Raw genomic sequence first — 13666 nt, forward strand, 5'->3', positions numbered from 1 at the left:
GGCGTTTAGGGCCGTCAGAAGGCCGAGGCGGGAACGGCGTCTAGGGCCACGGCGTGGAGGCGGGAATCTTCCCGCGCGTGAGGTTTTGACGGTTTTCTCAAAACCGGCCATCTACCCGGGTTTCGCGGACCCTTCAAAACCGCGGACTGGATTTTCATCAAGACGGCGGCATCGCGGAGAAGACTTCGTTTCGAAGAAAGAACCTCGGCCGTCGGATGAGATCATGTACAGGGGGTGCTGCAGGCCAACCGGTCTGACCGGTCCCTGGCACCGGTCTGACCGGTCCAGCGCACCGGTCTGACCGGTACCGCGGGTATAAATACCCCTTCACTTGTGTTAGGTTAATAGCGGCTTTTGTAATCTGTTCGTGGACTCTCTGTTTCTCCAGGCCGCCGCCCCTGTGTTCTCCTCCCTCTGTTCCTCTTGTTTGAGTTGATTTTGTCCATGGATTGTTGAAACCTTGTAAGGGATTTGATTGGGAAAGGAGGCCCTATCCTCCTCGTGCCCTCTGGGCTTTTGATTTGATTCAATCCCTTGGTTTTGTGCCTTGTGCAATGGATTTTCGATTTTGTTTTTGGCACACATGATTGAGAGGAGACCTCGAGTTCTTTGCTGTGATTCCCGTGCTCCCAACTCTGACCTAAACCCTCTGGAATCACTGGCGTGTTCGATTTCGAGTTCTTGAGTATTTGAGAAAACCCCAATCCCTTTCGATCTCCCCCACAATTCTCACGATTCGGTGATCTTTAGGACGAGATCTTTTGGGGATATGTTCACGGGGTAGGGGCGAATCAATCCCCCAAGTTTCATCGGATTTCGTGGTCGTTTGCTCGGGATTCATCGTTTGAATCCAATTTCTCGGGGGCTTTCTGGGTGCTACCGGTCAGACCGGTAGCCACGACCGGTCAGACCGGTCCAGCTCACCGGTCAGACTGGTCTAGCGCACCGGTCAGACCGGTCCTGGCAGATCAGTTCTGCAGTTTTCCCGATTCGCTTCCGTTTTGCTTCTTGGTTTCGCTCGCTCGTTCGAGGCCTCTTGTGTTGGGTTAGCTTTTCAATAGTTACTCCAAACTTTGGCCAGAACGCTTGAGGGCTTGGGCGATTTTGGGACATAGGCCGACGATTCGAATTTCGAAGAAATTTTGATCGGCTCCCATTCACCCCCCTCTGGTCGCCGGCTTCGGTCCCACACTTTGTCATCAACCAATGGCGTGCACGTCTTCTTTGTTCTAGTCGGTACATGGTTTGCCCATGGTCCGCGCAATTGGGTCAGGGTGTCTTGTAAATAGTAAGATTTGGGTTGAAAAATTTTAGAGTAATTTGAATTTCAACATGAAAAAAGAATAGTCCAACTACAATGCAATACAATATATTTTCCCATTACCGTTACAGTATCCTCTATTTTTATTATTTTTTGTTCTTGGTAAAGAAAGCTTTATTCATCTTGGGTTTGCACCGAGTTGACATAATCATATTATGACCCGTATGGGCAAGTGCATAGCTAATATTATACACATGACTTATGAAATCTAAAAGAAATAGGAGAACAACATGACAATATATATCATACTTTAGCAAACTGCAATACATTTTCCAGTTTCATAGACCACTCTAGACTAATATATATAGGAGGAAGCTGGTGTCTGCTGCTTGGCAGGAGTTAAATATCTGAGTGATTTATGGCCAGGGGATTAGGCTTGATCTCAGCCTTTTTTTTTGTCTTTTTAGCTTAGGCCTTATTTCTCACTCTCTGATATTAATACAAGAATGGCAAAACTCTTGCTCTGGTTCCTTTTCGAAGAAAAAGCTGCGAGAAAAACTTGAAAAACAACTCTACCAAGGACGTGTGCGCATTTTGTTGCCACGATTCAACCAACAAAGACCAGATTATATATAGGTACTACAAATTCCTGTAGACAAATAAGCGGCTTGAAACTCAACATATCTATTAACACATAGTTATTGCTGATCCTACTTTAGTAACTCAGTGGAGCCTGCAATTTTTAGAAAGTTGCTTCTTGCACAGCGTCGCGAGATACAATTTTAGTGTTATTCGCAACATGGTGGCCTGATGATAGAGCACTGTCAACGTGTCAATCCCTCGCTAAGCCAACAATTCATTGTCTTATCCCGTTTCTCGGTCTCTCTTCAGTAATGCCGCACCTCTCTTTTTCCAAGGAGACAAACAATTTTAAATTTGATTAAATTTATAAAAAAAATTATTAATATTTATTTCTCCATGCACTTTTTTTACGGAGGGGGTAGAATCTAAGTGCTGTAGGGGCTCTTATATATCTTCCGTAAGATCAATAAGCTATCTATCTATGAAGCCCACTGGGCCCAAATTAGATTCAATATTTCTACAAACTATCTTCAACATTTTTTATGAACTATTTCAACATATGAAAAAAATAGATTCAACATTTGGCAAAAACTAGATCAACATTTTTTTTTCAATTGTCTTCTCCGGCGCCGGCGTAGGGAAGAGCACCGGGGGTGGCGCGGCCGGCCCCGGCGGCGGCGCCGGAGCAAGGGACCGGGCCTAGCAGCCCAGCGCGGCAGCAACGTGGCGGCAGCAGCGCGTGCCAGCAGAGCAGCACGCAGCGGCACGCGGCAGCAGCGCGTGCCAGCAGAGCAGCACGCAGCAGCAGCCGCCGCACGCCGCAGCAAGCAGCCGCGGCCCCGCAGCGGCACGCGGCGCCCCGCAGCAGCAGCAGCCGCACGCCGCAGCAGGCAGCCGCATGCAGCCGCGGCCACGCACACATAGCAGCACGCGGCACGAGGCGGCGAGAAGCAGCAGCACGCGGCGCGGGGCGCGAGCAGCAGCACGCAGAGCACGGCGTGGCGAGCAGCAGCAGCACGCAGCGCGCGGCGCGGGGTGGGCAGGCGGACATGCGAGGGCGGCGGCGGCGTGTGACGAGAAAGGGAGCACAAGGAGGAAGAAGGTTAGGGTGGAGAAGATCCAACGGATGAAATAATTTGCACGAATCTCAAACATTGGAAGGTGGAGAAGAAAAAATCTTCCGGAAGATATATAGGATTCCTGGTGATGTAGGACCCACACATTACTTCCACCGTTTTCAACCTCAGGCCTAGTTTGGGAGCCCAGATCCTCGCCGAGATCCCGGCCTTTTCCCCGGGCAGGAGGCCCGCGTGGAAATCTGACCCGGGCTAGGCGAGGCCGCTGTTTGGAAGCCCACGCCAGGGGGCAAGGCGACCCGACCCCGCGTCTTCCCCGGGGAGGCTCGTCCCCACCTCTTTGGGTCCGGGCGCGTCGTCCCCGTCCTATCCAGGGTTCACCAAACCGTCGGTAACCGGTCCAGTTTGACCGGTTACCGGTCAAACCGGTCCGGACCGGTTTCGGTTTGGTCCGGTATGAAACCGGTCCAAATTCAAAATTTAAATTTGAATTCAAAAAATGAAAAATTCCTAAAAATACTTCAAGTTGCGACGAATCTAATGGTGTCAAATTTTCTTCAAAATTCGTTCATTTAGTATAGTTTGCGGGGATTTGAAGTTAAATAAAAAATGTGCATACAAAAGTATACAAATACAATGTAAAAGTAGTACAAAAGAGGGTTGGAGGGTTCATTTAGACTAAAATATGTTATACAAATATTTATTTAGTATACTTTGCGGGCATTTGAATTTAAACCAAAAAAGAAAAAAAATTGAATTTGACCGGTTACCAGTCAAACCGACCGGTAAACCGGTCAAACCGGCCGGTATACCGGTACGAACCGGTTGAACTGTGCCATTTGAATTTAAATTTGAATTTGACCGGTTTCTATCGGTAACCGGTCAAACCGGTTCGATAAATCGGAACCGGAGGCCGGCGGTTACCGCTTACCGGTCGCATATTTTAACCCTGGTCCTATCACGAGCGACGCGAGACGAGCGCTCCGCCGCCGCGCCACCTGCTCCGCTTCCCTGCTCGCGCTGCCGCTCCGCCCTCGGCCCTCACCCCCGTCCAGATGCCACCCCTGGAGCTCCCTGTTGGTGACGCTGCTTTGCCTCCGCACCCCTCAACGTTCGATCTGCGATGACGCCACCACCTCGGCCGCCTCCACAACCACCACGGTGGCTCCACTTCATCTTCCTCGTCATATGCAAGTTCTTCCTCTCCTCTATTATATTGCCTAGGGTTTGATCTCCTCTTCCTGATTCCTAGATCTTGTATAGACCTTGGTGATTTCTCGTCTGATTGGCTGTCATCTCCAAGATTCACAACCTGCTAATCACTTCACTCGACATTGTTGGCCCAGGTAAGCTCCTATTCTTCTGGTTGCTCAGGAAAATCACTTTACACTGGTTCCTTGTATGGGTAGTACACGTTGATAAAAGATTCTTCATCGATGATACAAGTTTTTGTTTTATCATGTTGTTGTTCTGCTGCATTGCTTTGTCTAATTTGATTAGCTCACCTCAGCTGCAAATCAATGATCCTGCATCGATGATCAATGATTGTGGTTGATAAATCAGTGAACAATGCTGTCATCTTTGCTGGTTAAAATAGGTTGCTGTTTCTTTTTTCTTGTTTCGATTGTTTAGAGGACAAAGCAAGGGAGACCCTGGAGAGAGTGATGTCGCAGGCACTGCTTGGCTGTAGTAGGCGTTAACTATCCAATCAATTAGCAGAGAATGCTGGATTGGCTTAGGTCTGTCCAGCTCCAGCATTTATGCCCAGTCTAACGAAGCTATGTAGTTAGTTGTCAGCTGAAAACTGCAGGATTATAACTGATCATATTTTCAGACATTGTCTTCCTGGTCATCCTATAGTATTGAAGAGGTTAATTCAGCAGGACCTGGAACGCGTTTCTTCCAACTTTCAGTACTAAACCCATACCCTTTACACTCTTAACTTCTCCTAGCACGGTATAATGTCGCCTTACTGCTTATGGTTCTTTTCTTTACTTCTGAATGAAACTGACCTCGTGTATGATTTCTGCTCCAGCTTCAGATGTTCATGAGTAGGAGGCTATTGCCTGTGGTAGCATACTACAATTAAAAATATTAATTAGTGTTCAACTCTATGGCCTGATTTGTAGTGATTATATGATAGAGATAAGCGCACCTCTTTTGGGTGAGATCTTTCCCTTGTATCTCTTTGTAATTTTGTATGTCTGACTCTGCTGCTGGTGAGTGTACAGCTCACTTGCTGTTGAAGCTTGACCTAAGTTTTGAGTTTGAGCACCAATGTGTATCCATTTGTTCTATCATCTAAGTAGCACGGCAGATTTGACTTTTGATTTTAATAGTGCATCTGTGGCCTCTCACGGCAAGTACAAAATTCTAACAACACATTCAGACTCAGAGAGTATTTGGCACTCAACAAATTACTACATTGAGTCCCCTTTCTGATTATTTTCTTTTTAAAATCTCAGGGTTTCTGGTTCAACCAAAAATTGACTTTTCAGTTATGCATGATGGTTTGAATGCATGGATGAAGAAGCAAGATTGTTCAAGTATCCTTTTCTCATATCTTTATGATGAGGTCCATCTCGACTGTGGCTTCGATTCAAGGTGCAAATGCAGTACCCCCTGACTGTCTGACACCGTAGTGGAAATAATTTGAGCATGAAGCGTTATAGTATAGCCTCATGATCGCCGTGCATCCACAGAACCGGTAAGATAAATGGCTTTGTTTCCTACGTTCCCCATGTTTTGTTTAGCGCAAGATGAATATATAATTGGATATGATGGATAAAAGGAGTATGTTCATTTTTCCCAGCATGTATGAGTTTATTGTAGTTATTGATGTTTTTCTTTCTGTTTTGCAAGATGCAACTGGCTGGTCATTAGTCTCTTGCATCTTGAAAGCATATGCTGCTGTTTGGTTCTTTCATTTACGTTACAAAATGTCATGGTCAGTTAGCTACAAGAGATGACTCTGGCGATTTGAGGCGCCTGGCTCATCTGAAAGCAAAGGAACGACTATGTCTTCAATAATTCTAGTTCAGCGTTTGTTGCAGATTGCATAAGAGGAGGTGCACCTATGGTGCCTGGCCGGAACTAAGGATCAGCTGTAGTTGCCCATAGAACCTAGAGCAGAGCTTGTTTTGGTACTCAGAATGTAATCCGAAATGTACTGCTCATGAATGTAGCGATAGTCTGCTCATGAACAAAAAGTGAAGTTATTAACTTACGATTACTACTATACGTCATGTATTCTTGATTGGTATTTTTTTTAGAAAAAAAAAGCATGCATGGCGGTGGCACAGTTTCCTCCACAGGGTTGCCCCGCGTCAGGACCACCTCCAAACAGCGACAGGGGAGGGGGCAGCGCTGCCCTGCAGGTGGACTGGACGGGGATTTCCAATTCCAAAATAATCCCGGTGGGGTCATTTTTCCCGGGGCTAATCAGCCACGAGCTGCCAAACTAGCCCTACGTGTGACCTGACCAAAAGTGCTGGATCAAGTCTGGTCGGTGGCTGTTGAGCCACGACCTCGAGCGCGGAGGTGCAGAGAACTGATTGGCAGAGTGCGCACGGTTAATCACCTGATCAAACAGTTAAGCCCGTATATAGATTGCAGCGACGAGTGCTTCTTTGCGATCTCATTTCCTAGTTTCGCCAAGTAATTCATGCAGTTTTTGGAGCTAACGAGGCTTCCGATCAGCCCTGCCCATAAGCTGTTCGAAACAATACATGAAGTCCTGATCAGCCCTGCCCTTAAGCTGTTCGAAACAATACATGAAGTCCTGAACGAGGCCTCCCCGAGCTGCTCAACAAAATACAAGGATTCTATGTCTCGCTTGATAATCCTAGTGTTGGAATATAAGGACTTTTTAGCCGAATTATTCAATAATTCAATGGAAAAAAAATTAAAACTCACTACTAATACTAGGGAGTCATGAGGATGTTAATACCATATTGGTAATTGAGGAGTCAGGCTGGGTTGTAAATAGTGATTAAAATATATGGTTGATAACTGGTTGGTGCAAATTGATGGCCATTGTTACACCTAGAGGTGTCCAGGTTCATCCCCTCTTTCTCTAGGATCAACTATAAAAGGATACCAGCCCCCTCTCATCCCAACACAACTCTCAAGTAATCTCAGGTACTCCTACTTAGGAGACCTCTCTTTTCTCCCTCAGCTGCTTTCTACATTCCCATCGCTAGCACTGCGCGTACAGTACTGGCGAGAGCAGGCCTCCAGAACCTCTACAACGTTGAAGATCCTGCTCGGGATAGCGGGGCAATCAGGTTTTTGGGGAGCATCTTGACGCAACTGCTCGCTCCAGAACGACTACTTCGTCTACTTCCATGTGATCGTGGCCGAACGTCTACGTCCTCTACATCTCGGTGGTCGTACCTGTGTTCCCTAGGTGAACATCAAGATCGTCTCGACTACTTCCCGAAGCCATATGCACTACAACGACTAAGTCCGGCTACATCAAACAGCCTTGACCGACACAATGTCCAGTCATAGGAACGGCGCACCCAGTGCCTCCGACACTGGTCCCGCCTCGGGGTACATTCTAAACCAACTCTAGTTTGTTATTTTGTTCATGTTTATTAGTGAGAATAACATGAACACTAGCACATATTTTTTCCTCACAAAATTACTCATTTATGCCGTGAAATTGATAATAATATTTGGAATTAAATTTTGTCTGGAATTGCCTAGTTATCTAACAGCTAGGAAAGGTACCAAGGATTCTAATGGCAAGTGCATTCCAAACCCCAAGGTCAGGCACAGCATCACCAACTTGGTCTAGCAATATATATTATTTGATTTGCATTTTGGTCATCATCAACACTTCAACCGATTACAGATTGCAGTTCACAAATACACTATGTGCTTTTAGTGCACAATAGCCCAGCCTGTGTGTTGGGCCTGGGATTCAACATTCGTGGGCCTTTTGGCCTACCCCTGGGTTTATTTTCTTCTTCCGTCCCTCTCCTCCCAGTCCATCTCTCTATTTAGTTCCCCGCTCAACTCAACGAAACCATAGCTCGCGAAACAGAACAAGAACAGAGAGGAGGGGGGAACACACATTGGGCGGAGCCCGGCGGCTAGAGCGGATCAGCGGTCGAGAGCGACGACCGGGGTCCGCGTCCAATCCTCTGCGCTAGTCTCGAACTGTTACTTCGGCGATGGGAGTTGGGAGGGGCGGAAGCCGAGGGAGAAGAAGTCGAGGACCCGCCATGACCGTGTGCTCGGGCTGGAGCGGTGCACGGCAGGGATCAGCGGCCGCCGTCGGAGGTGGCAGGTGATCTTCAGGAGGGGGAGCACAACATCAACACGGTGATCGAGGTTGCTCTGCCTCTCAAGCAGGCTCCAACCACACGCATCTCCAGCTGATCAAGAATGTTCCAAGAACTGGTCCCCAAACCCTGGGCTGGAGGCGGTGCGTGGCAGGGATCGGCGGCCGCCGTCGAAGGTGGCAGGTGATCTTCAGGAGGGGGAGCACGACATCAACGCGGGGATCAAGGTGGCTCTGCCTCTTGAGCGGGCTCCAACCACGCCGCCCCCAACTGATCAAGAATGGTCCAAGAACTGGTCGCCGACCAAAGAACCTGTTGAACCAAGGTAAGCTTTGTCCTCTCCCTGCTCCTTCCCCTCCTTAAGACTTTATTTTGTGGATTTTCCGGGCTGGTGTTTTGAATTGCTATCTCCTATCAGGGGCAGTGCTGGGATTTCGTTTCGGCCCCGATGTGGTTGGGTTCCGGCCGCCATTTGTTTGTGCTGGGTTCTGGTGGAGTTCGTTTCGGCGTGGTGCCATGAGCGTTTAGAAAGTACTTCTTTGCATGATAGGGTTTTGGTTAAGTTCTGATAGTATCTAGGTTCTCTGCTCTCTTTGTCGGGATATTGTTGTGAATTTCACACCCCAATTCGGTCGGGGTAGTGTTGCGAGTTGCAATAGGTAATTCGGCGGTGGCAGGGCTCTGATCCTTATGATGCACGGTAGTTGGATTCTGAAAGCAGTTTGTTTGGGCTGGGTAAGATTGGGGCTCACTTTAGTACGGTAGAGACGTAAAAACAGCCAAAACAGCATTGAAACCCATTTAATCGTGATATGATTCTGATTTGATTCATGTTACTATGTAGGTGTGATGTTACAGCTCCTGTCTGTTCTAAAATTCCCTCCCAAAGGACATTTGCATGTAGTGCTTATGGAATTTCAGCAAAGAGTTGGATTTGGATTGTGTCTCAAGAGCTCGTGCTGGGGTTAAGAGCACTGATATCTTCACAAAGGAGTAGCAGATAGAAAAGTTGTATTTTTGCACGTCTTGCCAGAAGTTTAAAGGAGCAGAACATGTCAAGGAGCATTTGGTGCTTACTGTGGCAAACATTTTGGATACCTGGTGTTTTGCTGTCGAGAAATCAGATTTATGGTCAGAGGACGTGCAGGTGTGTAAACTTTGTAAGCATCTAACATAAGAGTCTGGTGAAAATATGATTATGATGATACCTTTCTATTTGTTTCATTGCTAAAAAGTCTTCAGAAGTGCTGGAAACATGAACTGGCTACTATTGTACCATCAAAGTTACCGCAGGTGCATCGGATGTCTCGATAGTGTTGACGCTCCTGATGTGTTCTGCAGATTCGAGTGCAAGGTGAATCTGGTCACCTTTACTTACAATTCAACTTCTGTTTTTTCATTCACTAGCTAAAATAGTGTACATTATCCTTCTTATGCGGTAGGTCATGTTGCAGGGAACTCCTTATGGATGGGCTTCAGCTTGTTAAATGAGGATTTCACGCAAGATTGTCAATTGAACATGATGAGAAATACTTCTCCTCCAACTATATTCTGCAGTCACTGCTGCCTCAGGCACTACCTTGGGAAAGTAAAGGAGAAAATTAAGGTATGGCTATTCTGACAACTTGGATTCTTTTGTCCTTTTTAGAACATTTTAATGTTTGCTGGATTTTGTGATTTTGCTTCTAGGTGCTGAGAAGGTGTGATGCTTCCGAACCTCACCAAACTAGTGAATTCAAGGATAGATTTTGCATCGACTGTGTCCGCAGCTATTGCGGGCTTCTATGTGCTCACCACAAGGGCCATAGGACCGTAGGCATCAAGTACATTGATAGCAAGTACAATCACTGTCTTGTGGTGCCGGTCTCTTGGCCCTGTTTGGTTTCCTCTTCTAGGAATTTCTAGGAAAATAATTTGCATGCATGGAGTACTAAGTGAAGTCTATTTACAAAATATCTTCACGGATGGGTGTAACTTTTTGCGATGAATCTTATGATGGTAATTAATCGAGGATTGGCTACAGTGATGCTACAGTAATTATCCTCTAATCATGTGGTCAAAGATCATATTAGATTTATCTAGGTTTCTAACGCAGCGTTCTGAAGTTGGTTTTGTAAACTAGTTTTATTTAATAACTGTTGGGAACCGAGGTGGCCCTAATACCCACTAAGCTGAGTACATACAACTAAGACACCAACTCAATCTATAGTCGGTTAGCCATTTCAATTTTTAGCTACTTAATGTCCTTTCAACGACGGAGCCGCTTTCTCGCTTTCGGGTGGCAGAGTCTACCAACAGATAAAGCTGGCTTTAGGGAGGCATAGCCTTCCTACGATGAAGCCCAGTCACAACTTATACACTAAGTAGTTAGAAACTGGGAGACTAACACTTACAAAACATTTGCTTTATTATAACACAATACTATTACACAAGACAACACAAACACACCATCTCTTTGTGGCTATCCTAGCACTCACCCTTCTCATCTACCATACTCTTAAATGGATGACATGGCAATAGGGGGTCTTATATTTATAGGCCAAGACGGATCATAGTGTGGTGACATGTGTCCCCCCTTCTAGAGAATTCCTAATTGTTACAAGGTTTTCTAATTTTATTTATAACTAATTCTAGAGTACTCCATGAAAATATATTTTTATTGCCTTGTAGAGAATACTCGAAGGTTGCCTTGCATTCTTACAACACTCCCCCTCAAGGCAAACTTCTATGTAGACTTGTTTTGCAGATCATGCCGAGAGCTTCTCGAAACTTCTCAAATTTTGCCTTGTTTAGACATTTTGTGAAGATGTCAACAAATTGCTCATCTATCTTTGTAGGCAGCATCTCGATCTCACCTTCAAGGACATTTTTCCTTTATGTAGTGGTAGTGTACTTCTATATATTTGGGCCTTGCATGAAAAACTGGATTTACTGCTAGGCAAGTAGGCATATAGAGGATAAGTTGTCACAGAAAATTCTTACTTGATAATATGTCGGCTGATGAAGATCCACCATCAATTGCTTAAGTTAAGTGCTTTCTTGAACTGCCATTGGTGCTGATCGATACTCAGCTTCATTACTTGATAATGCCACAGTGGATTGTCTCTTGCTACATCATGATATGGGTCCTGATCCAAGACTGAAGAAGTATCCTGTGGTTGATCGTCGTGTGCCACAATCTCCAGCGTAATCGGTATCGCAATATCCCATCACCTGGCAATCTTTTGTCTCTTTGTATTGAATATTAAAATTGATGGTGCCTTTAACGTATCTGGGGATGCGCTTGACTGCATCAAAGTGAGGCTTCTTTGGATTGCTCATGTATCGACTGACCACTCCAACTGGATATGAAATATCTGACCGAGTCAGGATAAGATAGATAAAGCTCCCGACCAGCTGTCGATACATAGTCACATCCTCCAAGTCCTTCTCTTCATCTTCTTGTAGCCTCACATTGGGATCTATAGAAGTAGACATGGGCTTGCAGTCAATCATCTTGTACTTTTACAGAAGATTCTTGGCATATTACTGTTGACCCAGAAATAGCGCTTCTTTTGTGCGCTCCACCTCAAGTCCAAGGAAGTGCTTCAACTCTCCAAGCTCTTTCATTTGAAACTGGACTGAGAGATTTTTTCTTGTCCTTTGTATCTCCTCATCAGAATAGTCTCCGGTGATGATTAAGTCATTAACATAGACTAGTACTATTGTTAGTCTACCATCCTTTGGCTTATTCGGTTGGCTGGCTGGAGCCGCCGCGGTCGGAGGTGCGGTGGTAGGAGTAGGTGTCAGTGGCATGCATGGGAGCCTTTTTTTTCTCACTGAACTCGTGGACCAACGGAGAGCACACCCCACATGCCAGTGAACTTTGCAGACCACATTCCATTCCGCACCAGGCCACCAGACCGGCCCCACTCAGATTCAATGAAATGCGCTCAGTGAAACGAACCGGGTTTCTGAAAGGAGAACCCGACTCTCTGTATCATCATGATAGTCTCTATATCAGTAGCACTATTACAATTCTGGATTTTGCGAGGCACTTAAAAAAGGTCTCTGAGGCGGGCACAAAAAATAAACGCCTCTGTTAATGCCCAGCATTAACAGATGCAGTCATTTTTTATTAACAGAGGTGGTTACAATAACCACCTCAGAAAATCGATTAACAGAGGCGATCACATATAACGTGACCGCCTCTGTTAATCGTCGTATTTTCAGAGGCCCACACATTATAGTAACCACCTCAGTAAATAGTGCCAAACTCTAAATATCTCCTTCCCGCAGTCATCTTTCCTTCACTCTCTCCCTCTCCCTCCCGCACCTCTCTCTCCCCTCTCTCCTCTCTGCTCTCTCTCCCCTCTCTCTTCAACGCGGAGGGGAGGCCGGATCCGGCGGCGATGGGCCCGGATCCGGCTGTGCGGCGGCGGGGGCTGGATCCGGCGGGGCCGCGCCCAGATCCTTTTGCGCGGCGGCAGCGCCTCGTCCTAAGCGTGGTGCGGCAAGGGCGGCGGACGCTGCGACGCGGCCCCGCCCCCTCCCTCCCTCGGCGACCCGACCCGGCGGCGGCGGAGGCGCGGCAGGCGACCGGCCGGCCGCTCAGAAGGGCTCGCCGGGCCTAGATGGGTTCGGCGGGCTTGCCTGTTTCTTTTTATTTTTTTTATTAATAGAGGCAGACAAAAAAATGCCTCTAAAAATGTTGTGTTTTCATTGACTATAGCTTTGAGGTGTTTCCAAAAAACGCTTCTGAAAATAAAAATGCATGCCTCTGAAAATAAAAAAATGTTGAAGTGATAACTATCACATACAAAACTCATTTCAATGAAAAATTTGCACTTGCCTGGAGGCCAACTCTTCCAAATATGTTTCCACAATCCTTAAAAAAAACATGTGCTCTTGATTCTTCTTTGTGCACATCTCTGAGAACGAACTTGCAAAAATGGACAATAAACGTTTTCTTAGATTAAGGAAGAAGAGTTCCAGCCAAGAAGCTCTGCCGAGAGAGGTTTCAGGAAGAGTTAGTTTCCAAAGACCAAGATTGCTGACCAGTATTGTTTGATGTCAGAATTCATAAGCAATGCTGTGTAGGGCGAGAAAGATACTCTCTTTCAGAAAACGTTAGCAGTAGGAATGGAAATTAACAGAATGCACATTTGTTCCCTTAAACGCTGATCTGTTGTCTGTTGGCCCGTGGCTGCGACACCTAAGCGTCACATACGCATCTCATGTTACGATCAGACACAAGGCTTGGTCTATCTGTGCGTGCCATATCGGTAATTCTCAAGTGGAAGAATCGATGCTCCAAGCATAGAGAGAACAGAGAAGGCATATGTTCGCGGCATGGCATATGTTCGTCATGCGTGATGACTAGATTAGAGCGAGTACCCCTAGCTCATGCCTCCGACCGAACCAAATCTGCACGGAAGGCTAGCACGCGTCCGAATCCTCTGATCTCTTTCTAGAGC

General features: G+C 46.4%; 1 long non-coding RNA gene across 2 annotated transcripts; it reads left to right on the top strand.

The window, feature by feature from the left end:
* The first annotated feature begins 3877 nt into the window (after positions 1 to 3877).
* Positions 3878 to 6159, top strand: LOC120676574. 2 transcript variants are annotated; one of them, XR_005675883.1, is made up of 3 exons: positions 3878 to 4265; positions 5385 to 5626; positions 5782 to 6159. It is a non-coding gene; the product is annotated as an uncharacterized LOC120676574 (long non-coding RNA). The 2 variants fall into 2 exon arrangements; XR_005675882.1 differs by having other exon boundaries at positions 5385 to 6159.
* The last annotated feature ends 7507 nt before the right edge of the window (positions 6160 to 13666 follow it).

This window comes from Panicum virgatum, chromosome 5N, assembly GCF_016808335.1.
Source record: "Panicum virgatum strain AP13 chromosome 5N, P.virgatum_v5, whole genome shotgun sequence".
Lineage (NCBI taxonomy): Eukaryota > Viridiplantae > Streptophyta > Magnoliopsida > Poales > Poaceae > Panicum > Panicum virgatum.